We start from the raw sequence: 15,109 nt of genomic DNA, 5'->3' as shown, positions 1-15,109 counted from the left end.
CTTAAATTTGCATTAAGCTTGTCCCATATCAGAAATCAAAATATTTCTATCTGTTTCTTTATAAATTCACAGAAGTCTGTTCTTCTAAGCAATGTAGTATTGAGACACCATTTGTATACATTCTCTTGTTTTTCCATTGTTGCCATAGTTAATATTAATGGAGAATGGTCTGATAGAAGCCTTGCTAGATATTGTTTTTATCACTCTATTTTTTAACTGGGTAGACATTAAAAGTAAGTCAAAACTTGTATATGAGTCATGCACCCTTGAGTAAAAAGAATAGTCTCTCTCTGTGGGATTTAATTACCTCCATACATCAATAACATTTAGATCTTTCATATATGAAATTATGGTTTTTGCTGCTTTTGCTCTCATTATTGTTCTTGCCAATTTATCTAGTATTGGGTCCAAGCAGAAATTAAAGTTTTCCCTCTACTGTTTTCAAGAAGATATCCTTCATATAGGCTTTATCATAATGATTTGGGGAAAAAATATTAATAAATGTCCATGCTTCTCCATGAATTTTACAATGTCCCATTACATACCTTTTCCGGTTTGATCAATCAAGGTATCTTCTATTAACACTGATGTACTTTTATTAATTAGAATAGCCACCTCTCTTGCCTTTGAACCAAAGGAAGACAATATTATTTTTTTTACCCATCCTCTTTAATTTGTCATGTTCCAATTTGGTAAGATGTGTTCCCTGCAAAAAGAATATATCCACTTATAATTTCTTTAAGTATGCCCAGACCCTCCTTCTTTTTTCCGGTCTGTTTATCCTGTTAATATCAAGACTAATAAACATTACTGTTTTATCTATTATATTTTTCACACAAATATTGTGTAACAATAATATCTTCCCAATTTTCTAAATACTGATGTAACATTTCCCTATTAAAAAACATTTCCAACATATGCATTTCCCCTTTAAGAAAAACACACACACATCCCTAGCTCTGACAGTGACGTTGACAATAGTACCCAGAAACCTTTGAGAAAAACCCACGCGTTCTTCCAAAGAAGAAGAAAAAACCCTCCCTTTGGCACCATCTTTTAAAACCACTTCTCTCCTGGTGCCATCTCTCCCCCCTCCCCTGTCAGAGTTCCCACCTTGCTGCTTTCTTTACCACCTTTCTGTCTTTTCAGAGCTCTCCATATAAACTGCAATATTTTTTTTCTTTTAATAGTGAAAACAAGATGGCTCAGTACTAGTAGTATAAATAAAAAGATACGTCTTTCATTTAATCCCATTTTGAAATGATCTTTTCTGTCCTTTCAGCTGGCAACTTTAATTTTTTCATAAAAACTCTTCAACTTTGTTCTTGAAAATTCGTTGATTACCTTCAGAGACATCCACCCTCAGCGTTGCTGGATAAATCATCAAATATTTAAAGTTTTTAGATCGCAGTTGTCTCTTTACCTCATCAAATTCCTTTCTTTGTTTGACCAAGGTAGGGCTGAAGTTCTGGAAAAAACATTACTTTTTCATATGCTCTCCCAGCATCTCTCTCCCAGTAACTTAAAAGTCTTTACAAGGACTGGTCATGGTCGCTGTTCGCCGTTTCTTCTAGTCCAAGGGTCTGGTGAGCCCTTTCAATTTGCAGCTTTGTATTTAACTTATTTTGTCCCAGCATTCTTGGGATCCATCTTTCAACGGAACTCACCAGATTTTTTTCTCTCTCTCCCTTCTCTCAGTCCAATGATTCTTATATTGTTACATCTGCTGAAATTTTCCATATGGTCGAACTTGTCCATCAATCCTTTCTTTTCTGTGTCTCATCTCATATTTGTACTTTTTCTTCCAGTGCCTTCAGCCTGTTTTTTGTTTTGTCCAACTCAGTCGCTGAATAAGTCATTCATTCATTTAAGTCTTTCACAACTTCTTTGATTTCCTTTACTTTCTCTGATATATCTCTCATCACTGATTTCACATTTGTAAAATGACTGCATAAAGTTTCCATCATGTTCAGGAAGGTGGCTATATCTTGACTGACCCCCCCCCCCCCCAGCTCTGCTGGGTTCATCTGGTCCCAAGGCCCCTGCTGAGTCATTCCTCATCAGGCTTCCTCTCGATATTCCTGGCTGAGCTGTTATTTTTTCAATTTTTGTTTATGGTTGCCTTAGTCGTTTAGCACTAGTTTTATCCATTTTTTATAATAAAATTCTGGTTTTTGAGCTTTTAAACTGTCTTTTTAATACTTTTTGTGGAGAGCTCTTTCAAAACACTTCTGCTCAGCTCATTAGCATGGCTATGTATACTTTTTTACAGAAGGGAATTCTGCAAGGGATTCATAGGTCCAGACAATGTTGGGAGACAAATTTAAATGTTAATATTGATGAAGAAAGTTGGTAAGAGTTGTGTCAGGACAGTATGAAAAATGTTAGATATAGACTAGTGTAATACAATTTTTTACATCAGTTATATCTCACTCTGCAAAAGCTAAATAAAGTGAAATCAGATTTGTATGATCAGTGTTTTAGATAAGGTCAGGAGGTAGGTAACTTTTTACAATCTCTTTTTAGTAAAATTTGGCATTTTATCTAGAGTGGGTTATGGGAATTTAATTTCCATAAACTCCAGTTAATTTGATTAGGTAATATTGAATAGATAAGACCGAAACTGAAACTATCTACACATCAAAAATAATTTTTAAAGATTGCTTTAGCAGTAGGAAGAAAATGTATAGCAATGACATGGAAATCAGATATCCATTTGGGTATGGAATGTTGGAATGCAGAAATGCATAGTTGTGTCCCTTTGGAGAAGATCACTTATAATTTGAGAAATAAATATGATGTCTTTTTTAAAAATATGGTGCCCTACTTAAGAATTGAGGGAACTATTATATAGACATTTTCCTTGAACCTCAAACTTCATGAACCACCTTGATATGATTAATTCCATGTGATAAAGAGGAACCTATGGCAACCAGATTTTTATTCTAGTTTCTTACTTTTCTTATGTTTCCTTACTCTTTTACTTCTTTCTCTTTACATTTTTCTTTTCCTTTGGGATTTAAATAGATTGGATATTAATATTTGGTTGATATATTTTGTACTTGGATATTATTACATGTATAGAAATCTTTTAAATAAATTTTTCAAAATAAAGAGGACATAGCATGCTGGGTTTCATTAGTCAGGGGATTGAGTTCAAGAGTCATGAGATGTTGTTGCAGCTCTATAAATATCTGATGAGAACACATTAAGACTTTTGTGTTCAGTTCTGTTTTGCTTATTACAGGAAGGATGTGGAAACTCCAGGGAGTGTGCAGAGGAGATTGGAAAATATGTCTTATTTAGCAAGGTTGGCAGAACTGGAGCTTTTCTCTTTGGAGCTAAGAAACGTGAGAGGTGGCTTAATAGAAGCCTATAAGATTATGAGAGGCATAGATAAGGTAGACAGAGTGGCAGAGGAAGGTTTAGGGGAGAAATCAGGGGTATTTGTTTACACTGAGGTGGGTGCCTGGAATGCATTGCCTGGGGTGGTTGTGGATGCTTGAACAATAGAGGCATTAAAGAAACTCTTAGACAGGCACATGGATGAAAGAACATAGAACACTTCAGCACAGTACCGGGCCTTCAGACCTCAATGTTGTATCTACCTATACATTCCTATATAAAAAAACTAAACTCTCCCTACCTCACATGTACCCCCAAGAATCTCCCTTTTCTTATGTGGAAGGAATTCTTATCCTTATGTTATGAGCCCAGAGGACCCCAAAACCCAGCAGCAATAGATATTCACCAAGACAAATTGTTACTTAAACAAAAATTGCTTTTAATTATTTTTGAACATGAAAATAGAATCAAACTTTAACTTATCTTTATTGGCTCACTTAAACTACTTAACCCCCTTCTAATGCTAAGTTCACATGTGTGTGTAAATTCAGCAAAGTTCTTTGGTTCACAGTCCAATCTCACTGGTTGCAGGCAATTCTTGGACTGTGAACAGAAGTTAACATTAATAAACTTCACCAGTCTTTGGTGCTTAACAGGCAAATAGTTACCACTCAGAAGGGTTCTTGTTGGTTTTCAGAGAGACAGTTTTTCTTGTTCCAGGACAAGATTCCTTTGTAATCAGCCACTCCAGTCTTTCTTGCTGATGAAACTTTCCTCTTTCAGGGCTCTCCAGATGATAATCTCTTTCTTTCAGGTCACCACAGAGTTCCATTCTGTTTCTCCTATTCCAAGGGAAACACCGGACAGCCAGTTTTCTCCTTTGACCAGGCCGTATTCCAAAGCTTGCCAGCTTGTTCCTCTGGAACCGATGTTTGTGTCTCTCTTCTCTCTCACTCTCTCCAACTCTGAGAGCAAAGCCTGCTTTTTTTTTCCTGCTGTCTGCCTGCAAAAATCACATGATCCTCCAGACAGTAAGTTCTGTTTTCCAGACAAAGCTGCCACTCCCTGTTGTTACATTTGTTGTCCTCTTGCAAACAACAGTCCATCATGAGTCTGAGCACTCTTGCAAAAGCTCCCACAAAAAATCTGTGTTTTAAAGGGCTTATGTGTGACCTGCTCTAACAAACCTTTCCAAATTTATCTCCCAAACACCTCTATATATTCTGTCACAGAAATAAGAAGAGTATGAAATGATGAGATTGCTCTGAGAACTGGCAAAGGCTTGATGGAGTGAATGGCCTCTTGTATCAGAAGGAAATATGGGAAATACATTCAGTAGGCACTATAAACCCTGCTCAAACATGCTTACATCCACCACTAGCTTATCACACCATACAAGCATTGTTTATCTCCCAAACCCCACCATCCCAAACACCTTACTACCATCCATTATCTAATCATCGTTACTTATTCCCACAGCCGCTAAACTTTCTTTGTTTCCCAATACCCATTTCCTGACTTCCTTGTGCAACATTCCATTCTCCACCTCCCCTCATTGGTTGTCAGTGAACTGCTGCCATACCCATCAGATGAAACACCCCAATCACAGTCAAAAACAATGAAAACTTCTTTAAATTCCACCTGACTGTTCAACGCACAACAATTCCATTGCTCATCTTCTTCATTAAATACCACAGGGCTCCTCTGAGCAGCTGAAGTACCTTCAGAACACCAGTGGCCTGCTCTATCAGATTTGGACTGTATTCATTGTGTGCATTATGGACCCATATTTAGAGTATTGGAGTGATCAACCATGTTACAAGCAGATAGTACCATTAATTTGACAGACAAAGAAATACTGGAGGAACTCAGGTCAAACAGCATCCATAAGCAGAATTGGTCAATCTTTGAGTCAAGATCCTTTATCAAAACTGGAAGAAAGGGGACGATATAAGTTGGGGAAGGGGTCCAGAAGGTTAGTATAGAGGTTGTGTGAGAGGTCAAGAGATAGGTAGAGGGGTAGGGCGGAGAGGAAAACTAAAGAGGGGGAAAACTTTCTTGACAGGAAAAGGCAAAGAGGTAAAGAAGGTTTCCGGATAAAAATGGAAATAACAAGGGACACCACACAGCTGTGGCAGGGCCTGAATGCCATAACCTGTAACAAACCCAAATCTGGTAAAGTAGCCGACAGCCAAGTTCCCAGAGGAACGTAATGCCCAATTTGCGACAGTAACAGTGAAGACCTACTCCTCCACACCCGCTCATCCCCTGACGATCCCACCCTATCCCTATCTGAGGATGACGTGTGTGCTGCCTTCAAGAGAGTTAAATCTGAGGAAAGCATCTGGCCGGATGGAGTACCTGGCCGAGTACTAAAGATCTGCGCTGATCAACTTACAAAGGTATTCACGGAAATCTTCAATATCTCACTCCAGCAGGGCATGGTACCCACCTGTTTCAAACAAGCGTCACTCATAGAAGAGTGTAGCAACCTGCCTTAATGACTATCAATTAGTATCACTTACATGAAGAGTGATGAAGTGTTTTGAAAGGCTAGCAATCTGAGTGGTAACATAGATCCATTCCAGTTTGCCTATCGCAGCCACAGGCCTATGGGGGATGACATCTCACTGGCCCTACACAAACCCCCTGGAACATCTGGACAGCAAAGATGCACATGTCAGGATGTCCTTTATCAAATACAGTTCAGCATTTAACACAATCATCCCCTCAAAACTGATCAGCAAACTCCAAGGCTTGGGAGCTAATGCCATACTGCATAATTGGATCATGGATTTCCTCACCTCCAGACCATGATCAGTGAAGATTGGTAAGACCTTCTCCTCCACCATCTCCATCAGTACCAGAGCACTATAGGGATGTGACTTAGGTCCCTGCTCTACTCACTTCACACCTACGACTGTGTAGCTCATTACAACAATAACACCATCTACAAATTTGCCACCGATAGTGGGTTGTATAAAGTCAGCATACAGGACGGAGATTGAAAATTTGGATGAATGGTGCACCAATAACAACTTTGCACTCTGCAGTGAACTGGAATTTACTGTCTGTATAGAGTAGACGGCTGCCCCTCCTCTTGGCTCTGCCCTCCTTTGGTCCCTAACCCTAACCCTAACCGATATAAACCATGTTTTCCCGCCTTACCCCAGATCCACCTGAAGACCTCTGGAAATATTGGCTGTTAGTTGTAAGTCAATAAAAGCATGTTTGTACTCCCATCAAGTCTCTGAATACCATTGATCAAGTTACAATTTTATTGATTTACTTTTGAAGAAAGGATGATGGCCCTATTGACGCCAGGCATGCTCCACATCGACCCAGAGGGCCCGAAGGAATTTGCCTACTGGCAGGAGTGCTTCCAGTCCTATATTGCAGCTAGTCATGAAGTCTTCCACTGTGATGGTCTTCAGAGATCACCCGTCCTCTCTTGAGTCACCTCCAAGGGATAAACAGTCATCAGGGACTGCGCAGCATATGGAACAGCCATCGAAGGCCCACTACATGAGGCCGAACAACGATGTGCTGGTGAGGCACTGGCTCTAACAATGTTGGTAACGACCAGGTGAATCACTGGATGTACTTGAACTATGGACACTGACGAGAAAGTGCCACTACAAAACAGTCTCAGCCTTGGTGAGGGAAGAGAAACAAGTCCAAGATACACTCATGGCTGGAATGAGTTCAAGGTATTGTTGGAGTTTGGGAAGAAGGACTTCGTGAAGTCTCTCGAACAGGCCCAAGTGGGAGCAGACCACCTCGCCAATGAAAGTGACACCTTCTCAGGAAGCCAGGCCTATGGAGTACTGCTGTCCCAGGTACTGACTAATGTGGCCATACGTGACCAGGAATAATAGTTCTGCAGACAAGCCAAATGCCCCGCAAGAGACTCTGTGTATTTCAGATGCTGTAAGAGGGGACACTGGGTGAAGGGGAACTCCAGGAAGGCTACCATGTGCACGGCCCCCAAACAGTCATACTCCCCATGCCCAAACCCAGAGTCACAGACACCCACCTCTCCATGCTGCACACTACCATTATCTTGTTGTGCCTCGTGGCGGGAACTGCTACCAGAAGAGAAGCAATGGCGGAAGCGATGCCATCACCACTACCAGAAGAGAAGCAATGGTGGGAACGATGGCCATCTTGCTGCTCCTCATGGTTGATGCCCCCCGCCCCGGCCTGTGGATCAAGACAACGGTGGCAAGGGGAGTGATGCAGTCTCTGGCATCAGTTGTCCTTGACCATGTGAAACCCCACCAGCTGAGTAACTTGATGATGGAGGTGAGGGTAAACGGACATCTGATGGAATTTTTAATAAACACTGGCTCAATGGAGAGCTTTAAAAACTCGGCATCCACTTGGCAGTACAAATTAAAGGTCTACCCCACGGACTATCGTATCTATCTTGCATCACAATTGTATTTGGCAACTATTCAGGGGTATTCTACTGTGCACTCATCTGTAAAATGGGGAGAATTTTCCAAGTTTCGACTAACTATTGAAAGGTTTGTGAGCTTCTGTGTTGCTGGGCCTAGGCTTCTTGTGTCACCTTAAAATTGTGACTATGAAGTACTCTGGCCCACTTCCTCGATCACAGTTTGAAATGGAAGGTCCCAAAACCCAGACACTACATGCGGTCTCTCCACACTGAATATCGAACCACTCCCCCCCCCACCACAACCATTTCATAACCTAACCCCCTGACTGTAAGCCGATAGGTACAAAGAGCAGGTGATATAGTGTAGGGGATGGAGAATTTATTAGAGCTGAGACACAGCGGCTACTTAAGGAAAAAAAATCATTGAACCCAGTAACAACCCCTGGAGAGCTCAGGTAGTAGTCATCAAAGGGGGAGAAAAGTCCAGGCTAGTAGTTGGCTATAGCCAAACTATTAATCACTTCACTCTCCTGTACATGGTGAATGAAATTGCGCAGTATGGGGACTATTCAACCGTCGACCTGAAAGCTGCATTACACCAGTTACCAATTTGTTTCAAGGACCGTCCCTACACCACATTCGAGGCAGACGGACAGGTTTTATCAGTCCCTGTGAATTCCTTTCAGAATTAGGGACAGGGTCTCTGTCTTCCAGAGTCAGATGGATGACATGGTAGACAAATACGAGCTAAGGGCTACTTTCTCCTATCTCAACAACATCACCATTTGCAGATATGGTCTGGAGGTCCACGACACCAATCTCCAGAAATTTCTCCACACAGCCAAATCCTTGAACTTCACGTACAATGCCAGTAAGTGTGTGTTCAGGACCAAATGCCAGCTATCCTAGACTATGTGATGGAGAACGGTGTCATTAGCCCAGACCCCGAGCGTACTAAGCCTGGCTTCTTCTTGTACTATGCCCAGTGGGTACCTCATTACGCAAACAAGGTCCACCCCCTCTTAAAATCCATCTCCTTCTCACTGTCAGGAGCTACATCGCGAAAGCCACCATGCATGCGGTGGATGAAAACACACTATTCCAGGTGGAGACTGATGCCTCTGACATAGCTCTGGCCATGTCCCTTAATCAGGTGAGGCAGGCTGGTAGCTTTCTTTTCCCACTCCCTGCAAGGCCACGAGCTCCGAAACCTGTCTGTGGAAAAGGAGGCTGAGGCCATTGTGGAGGCCATCAGGCACTGGAGGAACTACCTGGCCAGCAGGAAATTCACACTGCTCACTGACCAGCGATCTGTGGCATTAATGTTTAATAACATGAACAGGGGAAATATAAAGAATGACGAGATTGTGAGGTGGAGGATCGAACTCCCACCTACAACTAGGAGATGGTATATAGGCCAGGTCCACTCAATGAACCTCCAGGTGCCCTATCCCGAGGAAGCTATGCTGCTGCACATACCAGTCAGTTGTGGTCACTCCACGACGAGCTCTGCCACCTGTGCATCACCTGTGTGGCCCACTTCGTCAAGGCACGCAACCTGCCCTTCTCTATCGAAGACATCAGGAAGATGACCAGGTCATGCCAGGTCTACGCTGAGTGCAAACTGCATCTCTCCTGCCCTGACAAAGCGCACCTGATAAAAGCTTTCTGCCTCTTTGAACGACTCAGTGTCGACTTCAAGGGACCCCTTCCTTCCAATCTCGGGAACGTGTACTTTATCAACATTATCGATGAGTATTCGCATTTCCAATTTGCTGTCCCCTGTCACATTTATCAGAGCCCTGCACTCCGTTTTCACCATGTTTGGGTATCCCAGCCATATTCATAGATACAAGGGATCCTCATTTAAGAGTGAAGAGCTACACCAGTACCTGCTCACATGAGGCATCGCCTCAAGCAGGACGACTAGCTATAATCCCAGAGGGAACTGACAAGTTGAAAAGGAGAATGCAATGGTCTGGAAGGCTGTAAAGCTAGCCCTCCAGTCTAAAGGCTTTCCAGACTCAAACTGGCAAGAGGTTCATCCCACTGTGCTCCACTCCATAAGGTCGCTTCTCTGCACCACGACCAGTGCAACTCCTCACAAGCTAATGTTTGCATTCCCAAGGGGATCACTCTTCCAGTATGGCTGACAACACCAGGACTGGTCCTGGTGAAAAATCACGTGAGGAGGAGCAAAACAGACCCACTGGTTGAGCAAGTGTACCTACTGGACGCAAACCCAATGTATGCCTTTGGCATACTGGATATAATCAGATGGTAGGAAGGACATGGTCACGATCACAGATCTGGCACCCTCAGGAACTGAGTTCACAATGCCCGCAATAGGCCTGGAACACCCAAACACCCGGCTGAGGGGTCCAGAGGAAGTGGTTCCAACAGAGCTAACATTGGACCCGGGACCCCCACCCCCCCCCCCCCCACAACCCATCAGAGCCTCACAACCTAAGAATCACAGGAAGCACAGGAAGTTCTGGAAGAGCAAAGTCCACCAGTGCTAAGGCACCCAACCAGAACAACCAGCCCCCCTGACAGACTCAACTTGTAAATAACTATAAATTTGTCCTCTCAAATAGGCTTTTAAAGCATCCTATATTACAAATCTATCATTCACTTAATTCAAATTTGTATCACAAAATAACTGAATTTGCCTTCTAATAAAGTTGTAAAAAATCCTTTTAATAATATTGAATTCAATCTCTGTCTATAAACCAATTTCTCTTTATCTGGTATTATAATAGTCATTAACAAAGTCGAGTGGTCAGGTAAAATTCTCATTTTATATTCAACATCTAATATCGTGCTTTATATGTGTGCAGATAATAAAAATAAACCAATTCTAGAATAAGAATCATGTCTATTTGAATAAAAAGAATTGTCCCTTTCTCTAGGATGGATTCTCCTCCATGCATCTATTAAGTTCAATGTCGCTTTTACTGCTTTGGTTCTTGCTACACCTCTGGTAGTTCTATCTATAATTGGATCTAAAAAAATTAAAGTTTCCTCCTATTAAAATATTCTCATGTGCCTCTTCTAAATTCAAAAAAGTTTCTTGAATAAATCTCTCATCATCTATGTTTTGTGCATAGAAGTTCAGAAGAGTCCATAATTCTGAAAATATTTGACAATGTATCATCATGTATCTCCCAGCAGGATCTATTGCTATATCTTGTATTTTAATTGGAATATTCTTTTTCACTAAAATTGCCACACATCTTTCCTTAGAATTAAAGGAATAAGCTACTACATGCCCAATCCAATCTCACATTAACTTCAAATGTTCTTTTTCGGTTAAATTAGTTTCTTGCTCCCCTCTTCTTAATATATGCTAATAATTTTTTTTCATTTTTAATCCATTAACATTATAATTTACAAATTTCACTGTGTTACTTATTTTAATAGACCCCTATTTCCTCTGCCTGTTGTCCCACAACTCTATCATTCCAAACCCAGTGTGCTTGCACGTACCTTCTCCAGCAATCCAGATAAAAAGAAAAATACAATTAAAATATACTTATAACCAATCTTGTAACTATATAGAAACAAAATAAACCCTCCCCAATAGATGTTGAAATGATAAATTCCAACACCACCTCATTCTATTTTACGTACCGTGACCAGAGTCACAACTACCCAATGATCCAATAGATGTCAGAACTTCCTACCCTCCCCACCCCCCTGGTGCATTTTTCTTTAATTCTTTACATCTAAGTTAAAACTTTATTTAAGAAAACGTATAAACTAAACAAAAAAAAGACACAGCAAAGGTATTAAGTATGCAATATTCTGAATTACTCTGCCTTGTAAGAACTACCAAAGAAATTTAGTCCTTCAAAGATACAATGACATCAGCAAATCTTCTTATTCTTCATTCCTTCTGAACTCTTGGAAGATTTTGTGCAAATTCTTCAGCTTGCACAAAGCTCAAAAATAACTTTTTTCTCCACCAGGTATGATAGTCTACACATAGCAGTGTAGACTTGGGACTGCCGCAATCAGAGGGGACCTGGGCCTGTTGCAAGCAGCGTGGACCTGGGGCTGCCGTGAACAGCAGGGACCTGGGGCTGCCGCAAGCAGCAATGACCTGGGCCTTTCACAGGCAGGGACGATGTAGGGCTGTCGTGAGCAGCGGGTTAAGAATGATAAAGGTAAAAAGGAAGGATGGAGGTTAAGGTAAAAGGTAGAATAGGGAATATATGTGAGGGTCATTCTCTGAAATGCGTGATCTTTAATGCAAGAAGCATAGTGAACAAGGTAGATGAGCTTAGAGGATGGATTGGCACTTGGAATCATGATGTTGTGGCAATTAGTGAGACCTGGTTACAGGAGGGTCAGGACTGGCAACTAAATATTCCAGAATACAAATGTTTTAGATGTGATAGAACAGGGGGTACAAAAAAGGGGAGGAGTTGCTCTGCTTGTGAAAGAGGACATTACTGCCGTGAGATGGCAGGATAGTTTGGAGGGATCATCCAGTGAGGCTGTTTGGGTGGAATTGATGGGTGGAGGAGGCATGAGGATACTAATAGGAGTGTATTATAGACCACCAAATGGGCCAAGAAAATTGGAAGAACAAATTTGTAAGGAGATAGCATATATGTGTAATAAACATAAGGTAATGATCATGGGAGATTTTTAACTTCCCTCACATTGATTGGGATACCCATACAGTAAGAGGGTTGGATGGACTCGAGTTTGTGAAATGTGTGCAAGATAGTTTTCTTAATCAATACGTAGAACTGACTTGGGATGGTGTAATACTGGATCTCCTGTTAGGGAATGAGATAGGTCAGGTGTCTAAGGTTAACGTTGGAGAACAAATTGGGTCTAGTGATCACAACTCTATTAATTTTAGGGTAGTTTTAAGGAAGAGCAAAGAAGGGCCTAAAGTTGAGGTTCTGGATTGGAGAAAAGCAAATTTCGAAGTAATGAGAATGGCTTTGGGGAGTATTGAGTGGGACCTGATTTTTTTCAGGAAAGGATGTAAATGAAAAATGGAGAATATTCAAAGAAGAAATTTTGAAAGTAAAGAGTAGATATGTCCCAGTGAGGATCAAAGGAAAGGCTGGAAGTCATAGGGAGCCTTGGTTTTCGCGGAATATTAGAAATTTGGTTAGGAGAAAGAGGGAGGTGTACAAGAGGTATAAACAGCAGGGTGATGAGAAATTGAAAGAGGACTACAAGGTGTGTAGAAAAAATCTTAAGAAAGAGATTAGAAAGGCCAAAAAGAGGCATGAAGCGGCTTTGGCAGGCAGCGTAAGAATAAATCCAAAGGGTTTCTATAGATACATTAAAAGTAAAAGATTAGTGAGGGATAAAATTGGACCCCTTGAAGATAGGGAGGGTAGGCTATGTGAAAAGTCAGAGGAGATGGGGGAAATTTAAAATGATTTCTTTACCTTGGTACTCACTAGGGAAAAAAATATTGTACCAGTTGAAGTAAAGAAAAATAGTGGGGAGGTCATGAATTATATAAGGATAACTGAGGAGGTAGTGATGGCAGTGTTAAAAAAGATAAAGGTGGACAAATTTCCAGGTCCAGCCAATGTATTCCCAAGGTCACTCAGGGAGCCATTAACAGAGATATTTAGGATGTCACTGGTAACAGGGGTAGTGCCAGAGGATTGTAGGGTGGCTCATGTTTTTCCGCTGTTTAAGAAAGGGTCCAAATGTATGCCAAGAAATCTGTGAGTCTGACGTCTGTGGTGGGTAAGTTGATGGAAAGTGTTCTGAGAGATGGCATTTACAAATATTTGGAAGAATGGATTGATAGGAAGTAGTCAGCATAGTTTTGTCAGGGGTAGATCATGCTTAACAAACCTTATAGTTTTTCGAGGTGGTTACAAAACAGATGATGAAGGCTGTGGATGTTGTCTATTTAGACTTTAGTAAAGCTTTTGACAAAGTTCCCCACAGGAGGTTAGGTAAAAAGGTGGAGGCATTAGGTATAAATAAGGAGGTAGTGAAATTGATTCAGCACTGGTTGGATGGAAAGTGTCAGAGAGTACTGGTAGAAAATTGTTTGTCATTGGAGGCCGGTGACTAGTGGAGTTCCTCAGGGATCGGTCCTGGGTCCACTATTGTTTGTTATTATTTATATTAACGATCTGGAAGAAGGGGTGGTAAATTGGATAAGTAAGTTTGCAGATGATACAAAAATTGGTGGTATTGTGGATAGTGAGGAAGATTACTGTAACTTAAAAAGAGATATAGGAAAGCTAGAGGAGTGGGTTGAGAAATGGCTGATGGAATTTAATATGGAAAAGTGTGAGTGTTGCATTGTGGAAAGGCAAATCTAAACAGGTCATATACATTGAATGGTAGACAATTGAGGAGTGCAGAGCAACAAAGGGATTTAGGAGTTATGGTAAATAGTACCCTCAAAGTTGATACTCAGGTAGATAGAATGGTGAAGAAGGCATTTGGAATGTTGGCCTTCATAAATCGGTGTATTGAATTCAAGAGTTGGGATGTTATGATGAAATTGTACAAAGCACTGGTGAGGACAAATTTGGAGTACTGTGTGCAGTTTTGGTCACTGAATTATAGGAAGGATATAAACAAAATAGAGAGAGTGCAGAGAAGGTTCACGAGAATGTTGACAGGATGTCAGGGTTTGAGTTACAGAAAAAGGTTGAACAGCCTGGGGCTTTTTTCTCGAGCGTAGAAGATTGAGGGGAGATTTGATGGAGGTGTTCAAGATTTTAAAAGGGACAGAGAGAGTCAACGTGTGGATAGGCTTTTTCAATTAAGAGTGGAGGATATTCAAACCAGAGGCCATGGTTTGAGAATGCAGGGGGAAAATTATAAGGGGAACATGAGGGGAAATTTCTTCATGCAAAGGGTGGTTGGGATGTGGAATAAGCTTCCAGCAGAGGTTGTTGAAGCAAGGACGTTATTTACATTTAAGGAAAGACTGGATAATTACATGGAGGGGAGTGGATTGGAGGGGTATGGACCAGGTGCTGGTCAGTGGGACTAGGAGGGTGGGGATTTGTTCCAGCATGGACTAGTAGGGCCAAACTGGCCTGTTCTGTGCTGTATATGGTTATATGGTACCTGGGGCTGCTGCAAGCAGTAAAAATGTGGGCCTGCTATGAGCAGCGGGAACTTGGGGATACTGTGAGCAGTGAGGATGTTGGGCTGCCAAGAGCAGCAGGGACCTGGGGCTGCTGCGAGAACCCTGGACCTGAGGCTGCTGTAAGCAGTGGTGACCCATCATAAAGGACCTTCATCACCCTGGTCACAACCTCTTATCATTGCTATCTTTGCACAGAAAATACAGAACCCTGAAGGCCAACAGTTCTGTGTTCAAGAACAGTTTCTTTCCAAAATGCATCA

General features: G+C 41.5%; 1 protein-coding gene across 11 annotated transcripts in view; it reads left to right on the top strand.

Annotated features, from left to right (window-relative positions):
* LOC138759087 (sodium/myo-inositol cotransporter 2-like) overlaps positions 1 to 15,109 on the top strand; it is a 251,059-nt gene that overhangs the window by 115,559 nt on the left and 120,391 nt on the right. The window lies entirely within an intron of this gene.

Source organism: Narcine bancroftii, chromosome 3 (assembly GCF_036971445.1).
Source record: "Narcine bancroftii isolate sNarBan1 chromosome 3, sNarBan1.hap1, whole genome shotgun sequence".
Taxonomy (NCBI): Eukaryota; Metazoa; Chordata; class Chondrichthyes; order Torpediniformes; family Narcinidae; genus Narcine; species Narcine bancroftii.
Note: the sequence above shows the minus strand (reverse complement) of the source record. Positions and strands in the feature narration are given on the sequence as shown.